Source organism: Protopterus annectens, chromosome 5.part0 (genome assembly GCF_019279795.1).
Source record: "Protopterus annectens isolate FY-2018-M chromosome 5.part0, PAN1.0, whole genome shotgun sequence".
NCBI lineage: Eukaryota > Metazoa > Chordata > Ceratodontiformes > Protopteridae > Protopterus > Protopterus annectens.
In genome coordinates this window covers 97415983-97428430 of record NC_056735.1, presented here as the reverse complement: position 1 = coordinate 97428430, position 12448 = coordinate 97415983, and positions in this window count along the sequence as shown.

Here is a 12448-nt window from a genome sequence, read left to right as displayed (position 1 = left end):
AATTGTGACCCTGTGTATGTGCTCCCAGCCACACCTCTGTCAACCTCTTTAGATATATTGTGCAGGAAGTGGTGCATATGTGCTGCACACCATGAATAATGTCATCATATCCGATAACAAGCCAGTGATATATCAGATTGCTACACGTCATGTACAGTAGGGGTTATATTCATGACATAACCTGGACAATCTGTGGATGTTTGTACAGTACTGAGGTCTGTGTATTTATGGTGAATGTCGACAGTGTGTGTATTGTTAATATGTAATTTAGTCTGTGTACAGACTGTGGTAGATGTCATTGTTCTAGTACCCCTCCTATCTGATGTTACATGCTATCCCACATTATGGTACCATATTGGCATACATGTTTGTGGGGCCATACACACACAAGTCCCATACCATAGACAGCCATCAGACCAAACTGTGTAGTGGCCCAGTATATGTAGGGTCAGTCTGTGAGTGGCACATATGAGGATGGTGTAGAACAGATAGGCCATATACTGTAATATTATGCTAGCTTACCATATGTAGCTGTGGCTGTGTTCACATTGGTTATGGTTATGCACTTTCACACAGGTATATATTACCCTGTGCTGTGACATGTCTGTTGAGCCTGCTATATATGCAGGTACATGTGCATTTCCACATTGGAGATGTAGGCCAGTGTTGAGCCAGTCTACCTGTAGCCTGCACAGTGCATTGTTACATGCCTAGCAGCTTAGTGTACTTACCAAGTGAGATGTCATTAGCAGATACTTATACACCAGCACAAAACACATAAGGGTGAAATTGATGGATTCGACGTTAGTATTTTGGCTAAACCACATTTATTAGGAGGGAATTTTAAAAATGAATTAAATAGGCTGGAACACAAAATGATTTTCAATTATCATACCTTACATCCTAGAGGGATGAATTTGGATGCTGGAATAGGTTGATAATTTATTATTTGTTTTTCTTTTTTGACATATTTATTCATTTATTATTACCGTAGGCCATAGTAATATTTATAATGTTGCTAGTATTTATTACTGTGCTTTATATGCATTCAACATTATATATTTAATGTATAAATGATAGATTGATATAATAGTAGTATAGAACACAATATTACATTTATAGCATATGCATAAGTAATGTGTTTTTCAGCACAGTTTATTCATTTATTAGTCTAAAAAAATGTATTTGAAGTATGTGGTATTTATTTCATTGATATTTTATGTGTTTGAGCTTTAAGATAATGCATTTGAAGGTTAATTGATTGTGATTAATTAAATGATGTCACTATATATGGGGGATGTAATGTATTTGAAATTGTTCCACTGAAGGTGAACTGCCGAGGTACCAGAACATATGGATTATTAAATGGATTTTTATACATCCTGAAAGTTGACTTTTTCCTTCCTTTTGCTCTTTTTTTTGGATGTTTTTGGATTAGCAGATACTTGCCAGATGTACTGCTGCCAAGCCTCACTTACAAGTCATGTATGTCAGACAGAGCAGTGGGATGCTGTACATATGTATGTCAATATCTAGTGGGTAGTATGCGGCCATGGCACACCTCTACCAGTGGTGATTATGTGTTAGGCCAGACAGTAGTGTGTGAATGCATAACCTATGGTGGCAAATGTATACCAGTCGTTATGTGTTATACCTATCTACAGGGCTGTCTACGTCCATATTGTCAGACATGGTACACATATTGTGCACTAAGGGCTTATGTGTATACCTCTGGACTGTACAGGGTGTGTCAGAATTTCCACATATATTGGCCAATATCCCTTCTGCAGTTGACAGGGGCATTTCATGCTAGCAGTGGTACTTTACAATGATGTCCTTAGGATGTCTGTCAGTAGCCAATGGCACACATGTTATAAGCAGATGTGACCTCCAACACACACCATGTCTGTAATGACAATCCCAATGACAGTAGCAATAGTCTGCTAATATATCTGCTATACATACCTGACAACCCCTTGCACTATGACTTTGGGACTATATGGTCTGGGGTAGGGCTACACTCCATATCTAGGACATATGGTGGAAATATATGTGCATATACTTATCCAGATAGCCATATATATATATATATATATATATCTATATATCTATATATCTATATCTATATATATATATATATATATATATATATATATATATATGTTTACACATGTGTAGTACTTTGAATTTCCACTGTCATGGCAACCACCCACTATAAATCCCTACATCATGTGGGTGTGGTCCCTTTACATTTCCTGTGTAATGGACATCCTTCCTGTGTGTGGGAATCAGTGTTATGACAGCAGGTAGCAATACCTCTTCCAGGAGAACCAGCCCACTCAGGGCAGCCACATATGTGTAGGAGGATTATGAACAACAGACAGACTGTGAATAGAGTTGTGTTATGCTTTGTATAGTACTGGTGTTACAGGGTGTGTGTGTGTGTGTGTGTGTGTGTGTGTGTGTGTGTGTGTGTGTGTGTGTGTGTGTGTGTGTGTGTGTGTATATATATATATATATACTAGTTTACGTTGGAATGCAGTCTGTCTGCATAGCTCACAACTGTGGGCCTATCCTCTCGCTGGACAGGGGTATGCCTATCATGTTTTGTATGTCCACCGCACAGGTCCTGTGTCAGATATCACACTGGCAGTGTGTGTGTAGAGTGCTATCAGTACATGGCTACATCCATACATCCATTTCTGTTTCTAACCTCATTTCCCTGACTACTGGTATGTTGCAGACTATCCTGTAACACCAGCAACTTGCTTAGTGTATGGAAACAGTTTTCCACATATGTGCATGTTTTCCAGCCTCGGCCCTCCACCTACATACCCAGCTTCGCACATATGTCATGCTGTTGGGGGTTGTTCTGTAGTGGGCTGTAAGTATATCACACTGCCATGCTGCCATCAGTCTACTGCTGTTGTATCCCCCACACATACAGTGGGGCTGGGGCCATATATGTGTGGGCGTCACCTATACAATACATGTGTGCCCTTAGGCACTCAGGAGGCCAGTGTATGTAACAGTGGTATATGGGCCTGTATTATTGAGTCTGGGGGAAGCACCATAAATGACCTAAGCTGTTACATAATGTGGGGGTATCGGGGTGAGCTGCCGTAAGGTATCTGGATGTACAGTACCATATACTTCACCTATATTTACATTACTTATATGAATTGGGGTAATGCAAGCCTACTGCCTCCTGCCATACAGACTGTCCTGTTTGTCGGTGTGCTCATGATGGTGTCAGGTATGCCTTGTTATGGAACAGTTACAACTCATTTGATCACATAATGTCTTTACCACCTACTGAGTTTGTACAGAGTGTAGATAGAGGCTGCTGACCTATACACCTGCATTACATACTGTTGATTATTTGGTATCCTGTGACCCAGTCTGTCTTCACTACTGTACAATTTGAAGCACTTGGCCTGGACAGCAACAGTTGTAAACCTTTGCAGACTACTGTATTAGTGTAATTGTTTCATGGTGTATGGTTTATGGTTGTCAGTGTCTGAACAACTATATGACATGGTATATAGAACTGTAATAGTACACAATTAAAGGTTTTCCATTTCTGCAAACCTCTGTGTGGTGTCTTTCCTATGACCTCTCTATGGGTATATGTTGCAGGCAATGAATGACATATGTATGGGTGGCCCATACAGTGTCCAATTGTTCAGGTGTTAACTGTAGGCATTGTGGCTGTTCCATATTGTGTGCACCTTCTACATATGTATCTTACTGTGCATATATCTGTGTGTGTATGTGTAGTCATATGTATATCTATATAGATCCATATATCTATCTATATATATATATCTATATATATATATATATATATATATATATATATATATATATATATATATATATATATATATATATATATATATATCTTTATCTGCATATCTTTGTTTGTGTATCTGTATTCTGGGGATGTTGATGGCTTCCACATATTACATTTCCTATGGGAGGCAGACTGTACTGCATGATATGTCAACAATACCAGTTTGACATCATACAGGTGGGATGGCTTACTGTTAACATCTTGTGGCCTTGTCATGTCAGGTCCTGGTTATGGGATCTGCAACACTTGATAGTGTACTGCAGGGCAGTCATGTTTGGCTATGGGGGGAATGCCTATTTAAACAAGACGTATAACATGTGGGACCTCACAACCTCATTAACGGTGCATGTGGACATATGTGTGTAGCTGTACCCGGCCACGCATTGCTGTGGCTCAGTCTGGTTAGGTGGAAAAGAATGAAAAGAGAAAGCTCACGTTTCTAATATGTTTCATTTCACAATGCTTGTGGGTATACAATATGTTTTGTTGTTCCATTGTCTGTGCAGATATAGAGATTGTCTGGTTTGCCAACTCTAGAACACGCAACATATAATTGTCCATGTGAGAAGCAATCCGTGTGTAGATCTAAACTGAACAATTCTAAAGATTGGCCCTGAGCTTTGTTGATGGTGATTGCAAACGCCAATCAAATTGGGAATTGCAATCTCTTAAATTGAAATGGCATATCTGTTGGAATTATAGGAATGCGAGGAATGAGGACATCTTCACCTTTGAAAGGTCTTGTCAAGATTGTTGCTTCTACAACGTTGCTCATTAATTTTTTTACTGCAAGCCACGTGCCGTTGCAAAGCTTTGGCTGGTTGATATTTTGCACCATGATAGTTGGCACGCCGATTTTCAATTGCAGTACGTGCGGTGGCATCCCTGGCAGATTGAGTGAATTCAAAAATTCTGTTGGATAATTAACCGCTTCATCTGCTTCCACAACAGTGTCGACGGACTTGTATGTGACTGCCTCGCTTTGAATGTTAGACTGAATAATATTGTTTAGTTCGTAGACGTCTTTGTTCTTGGCCGGAAGAATAGCTCGTTCAGTCAGCCAATTGTGATTCATATAATTGGTTTGAATATTGTGAAATTCTTTTTCAACCAATTCTTCTTTTGATGTCACTAAATTGCAGAAGTTATGAGGCAATGAAATTCATCCTGAGGTCAGATCAACTGGCACCTTTCCATTCCCAATTTCCAGCAATTGATGTGAGAATATCTCAGCTGATCGATCGTTTTTCAGCTGGACACACATATTTGTAGTTAATTTTAATGTCTTTACGTGTCGCCACAAAGTAGAGTATTTCAGGCAAGCATTTACATCTATATAATAGTAGGTATATAAAAACACGCGCGTATTCGAATGCAACGTGTGACATCTGTATAATAGTAGGTATATAAAAAACACATGCGTATTTGAATGCAACATTGTGTGAAAATTTCAAAGCAATTGGTGAAGAACTTTCGGAGATTTAAGATTTTGAACAAACGAACATTTACATTTTTATTTATATAGATATATATATCTGCTTACATATATATAACTATGTCCGCATATACCTATATAGATATATATCTGCGTACACATATGTAACGTGCTGTGTATATGTAGATATATAGGTGTAGACACATATATGTGTCGATGTAGGCATTTGCATGTATATATGTGCATATATATTGATATATATATGTATATAGTTGTGTATATATATATATATATATATATATATATATATATATATATATATATACATATGTATATGTATATATATATATATATATATATATATATATATACATATGTATATGTATATATATATATATATATATATATATATATATATATATATATATATATATACATATGTATATATATATATATATATATATATATATATATATATATATATACATATATGTAGATATGTTGTATCTGTTTAGATATTAATATATCTACACACACATACATCTAGATGTTGGTATACATTCTTTGTACTGTTGCATGACTGGACTGGATGATACGTTTCTGAAAACATTGAATTTCATAGTGGCTATCATGGCTTAGTGGAAAATCACTTTGTCTATGGTGTGCAGGGTCCTTGGTTTGAGCCTTGCAGGAGCTGTTTATTTTGTTGCTGGGCAGAACACTGGCGGTTGGATACTGAGTGATTAAGGCACTTTAAAGCAGTTGTAAGTGGGTTTCTGCGGGTTTGCGTGGAGCTCAGCACTACTAACCATCCGGCAACAGTTTCTAACACTCAGTTAGCTTCTATTTTGCTTAATCTGTGTAGGTCATGCTTACCCCCTGCACATGCGCACTTAATCACACGTACTACTGCCTATCTATGCTTACTACTGCTTATTTGTGCTTACACCTGCTTAATAGTCCCTTATTCATTATGACACTGACACTTCACATGTGCATTTCATGCAGTACTCCTGTTCAAATATAAATGTTATTTAGTAGGTTATACATCAAAATGATGTTGATATGCAGATTTCACATGGAAAATAGAATGCGCTGCAGTGAGACTCGAACCGGGAATGCGTGCACGTTAGGTGGATGCTCTGCCCACTACACTGTTGCTGTTCTGCTTCATTTGCATATTTCTAACATAATGTCATACCTATGTTCCCTTTCCCCAGCCCCCGAGCTCCACATACACAGGTTCCATCCATTCTCCAGTTGCTAGCCCTGCCATATCACACCTCCACACAATTCCCAATCTGCACATCTTGGTACTCCTCCAGTATACTGTCTCGACCCAAGTGTCTGCAGGCTCTTCATCCGTTTAGTCCACATACGTACGAGCCTTCTCTTGATCCTCTTCCGATAATGTTGGAGACATTGATGTGACCCACAACATTTGGTCCATCCCGCCAGGGAATGGGCCTGTTGTTGTGTCAAGAGTAGAATCACAAGTTGGCAGCAGCAATACTGTTCCTCCAAATATTTTTACTCATGCAGTTTCAACAGTTAGAAGTCAATGATCATTAACCCAGTCCTGAAATCACTAGATAACAGCAGTGACACTGTTACTCCAGCAGGTCCTGGAATCACTAGATAACTGCAGTGATACTTTTACTCTGCAGGTCATGGAATCACTAGATAACAGCAGTGATACTGTTACTTCAGCAGGTCCTGGAATCACTAGATAACAGCAGTGATATTATTACTCCAGCAGGTCCTGGAATCACTAGATAACAGCAGTGATACTGTTACTTCAGCAGGTCCTGGAATCACTAGATAACAGCAGTGATACTATTACTCCAGCAGGTCCTGGAATCACTAGATAACAGCAGTGACACTGTTACTCCAGCAGGTCCTGGAATCACTAGATAACTGCAGTGATACTATTACTCCAGCAGGTCCTGGAATCACTAGATAACAGCAGTGACACTGTTACTCCAGCAGGTCCTGGAATCACTAGATAACTGCAGTGATACTGTTACTCCGCAGGTCATGGAATCACTAGATAACAGCAGTGATACTGTTACTTCAGCAGGTCCTGGAATCACTAGATAACAGCAGTGATACTATTACTCCAGCAGGTCCTGGAATCACTAGATAACAGCAGTGATACTGTTACTTCAGCAGATCCTGGAATCACTAGATAACAGCAGTGATACTATTACTCCAGCAGGTCCTGGAATCACTAGATAACAGCAGGTCCTGGAATCACTAGATAACAACAGTGACACTGTTACTCCAGCAGGTCCTGGATCACTAGATAACTGCAGTGATACTGTTACTCCGCAGGTCCTGGAATCACTAGATAACTGCAGTGATACTGTTACTCCGCAGGTCATGGAATCACTAGATAACAGCAGTGATACTGTTACTCCAGCAGGTCCTGGAATCACTAGATAACTGCAGTGATACTGTTACTCCGCAGGTCATGGAATCACTAGATAACAGCAGTGATACTATTACTCCAGCAGGTCCTGGAATCACTAGATAACAGCAGTGATACTGTTACTTCAGCAGGTCCTGGAATCACTAGATAACTGCAGTGATACTGTTACTCCAGCAGGTCCTGGAATCACAAGATAACAGCAGTGATACTATTACTCCAGCAGGTCCTGGAATCACTAGATAACAGCAGTGATACTGTTACTTCAGCAGGTCCTGGAATCACTAGATAACAGCAGTGATACTGTTACTCCAGCAGGTCCTTGAATCACTAGACATCAGCAGTGATACTGTTAACTTCAGCAGGTCCTGGAATCATTGGATAACTGCAGTGATACTGTTACTTCAGCAGTTCCTGGAATCATTGGATAACTGCAGTGATACTGTTACTTCAGCAGGTCCTGGAATCACTAGATAACTGCAGTGATACTGTTACTCCAGCAGGTCCTATAATCACTAGATAACTGCAGTGATACTGGTACTCCAGCAGATCCTGAAATCGCTGGATAACTGCAGTGATACTGTTACTTCAGCAGGTCCTGGAATCACTAAATAACAGCAGTGATACTGTTACTCCAGCAGGTCCTGGAATCACTAGATAACTGCAGTGATACTGGTACTCCAGCAGATCCTGAAATCACTGGATAACTGCAGTGATACTGTTACTCCAGCAGGTCCTGGAATCACTAGATAACTGCAGTGATACCGTTACTCCAGCAGGTGGATCTTTTTTTTTTCAGAAGGTGGATCTTGTTTTAACAGTACTGGTTGACATTTGCTCCTGCTGCATTTCTAATTACTGTCACTACCTCTTTAATGACAAGCTCAGACTTCCTTAGATTTATATCTGGAAGGTAGCATTGGCTAATTTACTTGTGGGTATCACTCAATCTCATTAATACTAAAGTTTATAGATGCTATTCTGAAGAAAACAGTTTAATGTAGTGTTAGACCACTTTATTCATTTTTTGGGGAGAGGGAGCAGATTACTCCATACTTACTATAAATGCCCAACTCTGTGGTTGGTGTAATTCTGAATCGGGGAACCCTCACACTAACCTGCAATGTCCAATGCAGCTTTGACTATCTGCATATGGCATAAAAGTGGCCATTGTACAAACTAAGTCTTCCCATGGCTTTTAAAGTATTATCCAGTTACCAGCATTCAGTGTAACAGAAAATGCTTCTTAACTTTGTAGTAAAATGTAGACCATTCTACTTGTCTAGGGAATTTAATGGGGTTAGTATCACAGCTGTATACATTCCTCCCAGCACCAATATAAATAAAGCATTGGTAACACTGTACCATCTGATCAGAGAATTGCAAAACCAGAACCCGTACCATGTTCACATAATATTGGGAAAATTCAATCAGGCCAATATGAAGTTAGTTCTACCACATTACTATCAGTATGTGGATTTTGCAGCTAGGGGTGAGAACATATTGGAAAAGGTCTATACCAGTGTCAAACCAACATCTAAGGCAGTGACTCATCTACACCTGAGAAAATCAGGCCATCTCTCTATAATGCTAGTTCCAGTGTATAGACCAATACTAACCAGAGGGAAGTCATCCAAGAAACAATTAAGGATATGGCCAGAGGGAGCTGTCTCGGCACTCCAAGATTGTTTTGGAAGCACAGATTGGAACATGTTCAAAGAGGTTGCCACTGTAAACCTGCACATCACCCTAGGTGAGTACACAGCCTGTGATGGGATATATATCAAAGTATATGGATGTTGTGACAGTCAATAAGAATGTCACCATATGGGCTAACCAGAAACCCTGGCTTACAAGTGGGATATATCAGCTTCTGAGAGCATACACTGCTGCCTTTAAGTCAGGGGATAAGAATGCCCATAGGTAAGCTAGAGTGAATCTTAATAGAGGTGTAAGAGAGCCCAAATGTACCTATGAACAGAAAATTCAGAGTCACTTCACAGACTTAAAAGAGTCCAGGCATCTGTGGCAAGGAATTCAATTCATAATTGAAAATAGGCCCTCATCTTCTCAGTGTAATGACAGCACTGAATTTCTCAACAAGCTCAACATATATTTTAGACAGTTTAAGGAAAAGAACAATGCAATAGCAACAAAAGTATCCACTAGTCAGGGCAATGTAGTTCTGTGTGTCAAACAAGCTGATGTTTGAAGGATTTTACACAGGGTAAACCCAAGGAAAATGGCTGGACCTGACAAAATTCTGGAGCAGATACTCAGAGAATGTGCTGATCAACTGTCAGACTTCCTCACTGATATCTTCAACACCTTTTTGAGTCAGGCTATCTTACCCAAATGTTTTAAAAGCACAACCATCATACCATTGCCCAAGACATCTCCACCAGCAAGCCTCAATTACCTCCTCATAGCTCTCACCTCCATTGTAATGAAGTGCTTTGAAAGGATGGTCAAGGACTATATAACATCAAGACTTCCTGCAACCTGTGATCCACTCCAGTTTGCATACTAATTTAATTGCTCCATGGTAGATGCTATTTCACTGTCATTTCAATTATCTCTGCTCCAGCTGGAAAACAAAAACTACTATGTGTTTAGGCTATTCATAGACTTCAGCTCTGCCTTCAACACAGTCATCACTCAGCATCTGATAAAGAAACTGGTTCAACAGGGTATCATCACACCTTTGTACAATTGGATACGAGGCTTTCTTATATATAGACCCTAAACAGTATGCGTTGGAAAGAACACCTCAGAGAGCATCATTATGAACACTGAGATACCACAAAGTTGTGTCCTGAGCCCCTTGGTGTTCACTTTGCTGACCCACGAATGCATCGCTAAGTACAGTCTGAATCACATAATTTAGTTTGCTGATGATACAACAGCTGTGGGTATCATTAGAAAAGATGATGAAACAGCCTAATAAGAGGGGATGATCATGTGACAACAGCAACCTGGCACTGAATTTTTTTGAGTTTTCAGGCTTGTTGGCTGTTGGTGAAGCACCCTCCAAGAGGAAAAAACGCTGAGAGAAGAAGGGAGCCACTTTTGAGATTTTAAGTATTTTTTCTCTGTTTATTTGCTAAGTTTTTCTGCATAGCTGCCTAGCTTGAGCATTTTCTGGCTTGTTAAACTTGATTTCTGTATTAGTAGCTGTATTTAGAGCACAACCAAAAGCTGTTTGCTTAATTTCCTGTTTGCACTTAATTTTAAATCGTTTTTTTCTTAAAACTTGCATATTTTCTGTCCTTGACCTAGCACTCTTGTGTGGGGTCATTTACTGCACTGTTATAACTTGATATTACTTGTGAACCTCTGCTATCTCTGTAAAAAACAAAACAAAAAAAAAATCTTGCTTTTCTCCCACTTTTCTGAGAGTTAAAAAAGTTCAGTTACAGGCTTGCTGTTCCTGAACTGTTTGAAAGTTTCTGTGAGGCCATTTTTGCTTGGGCTGAAGGAGGGTCTCTCTGTGATCAGTGGCAGTGAATAACATTGAGCAGCTTCCCTGCCCCCGTAGAGGTGGTTACTGACTTGAAACTGTAGTTTTATTGGCCACTAGGGGTCATTTCCAAAACTCCTTCATCTTCCTCTCTTAAAACCTAGTTGCCTCGTGGTTTGGGCATCTTTTCAGGCTTATTGGCTGTTGGTGAAGCACCCTCCAAGAGGAAAAATGCTGAGAGATGAAGGAGCCACTTTTGAGATTTTAAGTATTTTTTCTCTGTTTATTTGCTAAGTTTTTCTGCATAGCTGCCTAGCTTGAGCATTTTCTGGCTTGTTAAACTTGATTTCTGTATTAGTAGCTGTATTTAGAGCACAGCCAAAAGCTGTTTGCTGAATTTCCTGTTTGCACTTAATTTTAAATCGTTTTTTCTTAAAACTTGCATTTTTCTGTCCTTGACCTAGCACTCTTGTGTGGGGTCATTTACTGCACTGTTATAACTTGATATTACTTGTGAACCTCTGCTATCTCTGTAAAAGACAAAACAAAAAAATCTTGCTTTTTCCCACTTTTCTGAGAGTTAAAAAAGTTCAGTTACAGGCTTGCTGTTCCTGAACTGTTTGAAAATTTCTGTGAGGCCATTTTTGCTTGGGCTGAAGGAGGGTCTCTCTGTTGATCAGTGGCAGTGAATAACATTGAGCAGCTTCCCTGCCCCCTGTAGAGGTGGTTACTGACTTGAAACTGTAGTTTTATTGGCCACTAGGGGTCATTTCCAAAACTCCTTCATCTTCCTCTCTTAAAACCTAGTTGCCTCATGGTTTGGGCGTCTTTTCAGGCTTGTTGGCTGTTGGTGAAGCACCTCCAAGAGGAAAAATTGCTAAGAAAAGAAGGGAGCTACTTTTGAGGTTTTAAGTATTTTTCTCTGTTTATTTGCTAAGTTTTTCTGCATAGCTGCCTAGCTTGAGCATTTTCTGGCTTGTTAAACTTGATTTCTGTATTAGTAGTTGTATTTAGAGCACAACCAAAAGCTGTTTGCTGAATTTCCTGTTTGCACTTAATTTTAAATCGTTTTTTTCTTAAAACTTGCATATTTTCTGTCCTTGACCTAGCACTCTTGTGTGGGGTCATTTACTGCACTGTTATAACTTGATATTACTTGTGAACCTCTGCTATCTCTGTAAAAACAAAACAAAAAAAAAATCTTGCTTTTTCCCACTTTTCTGAGAGTTAAAAAGTTCAGTTACAGGCTTGCTGTTCCTGAACTGTTTG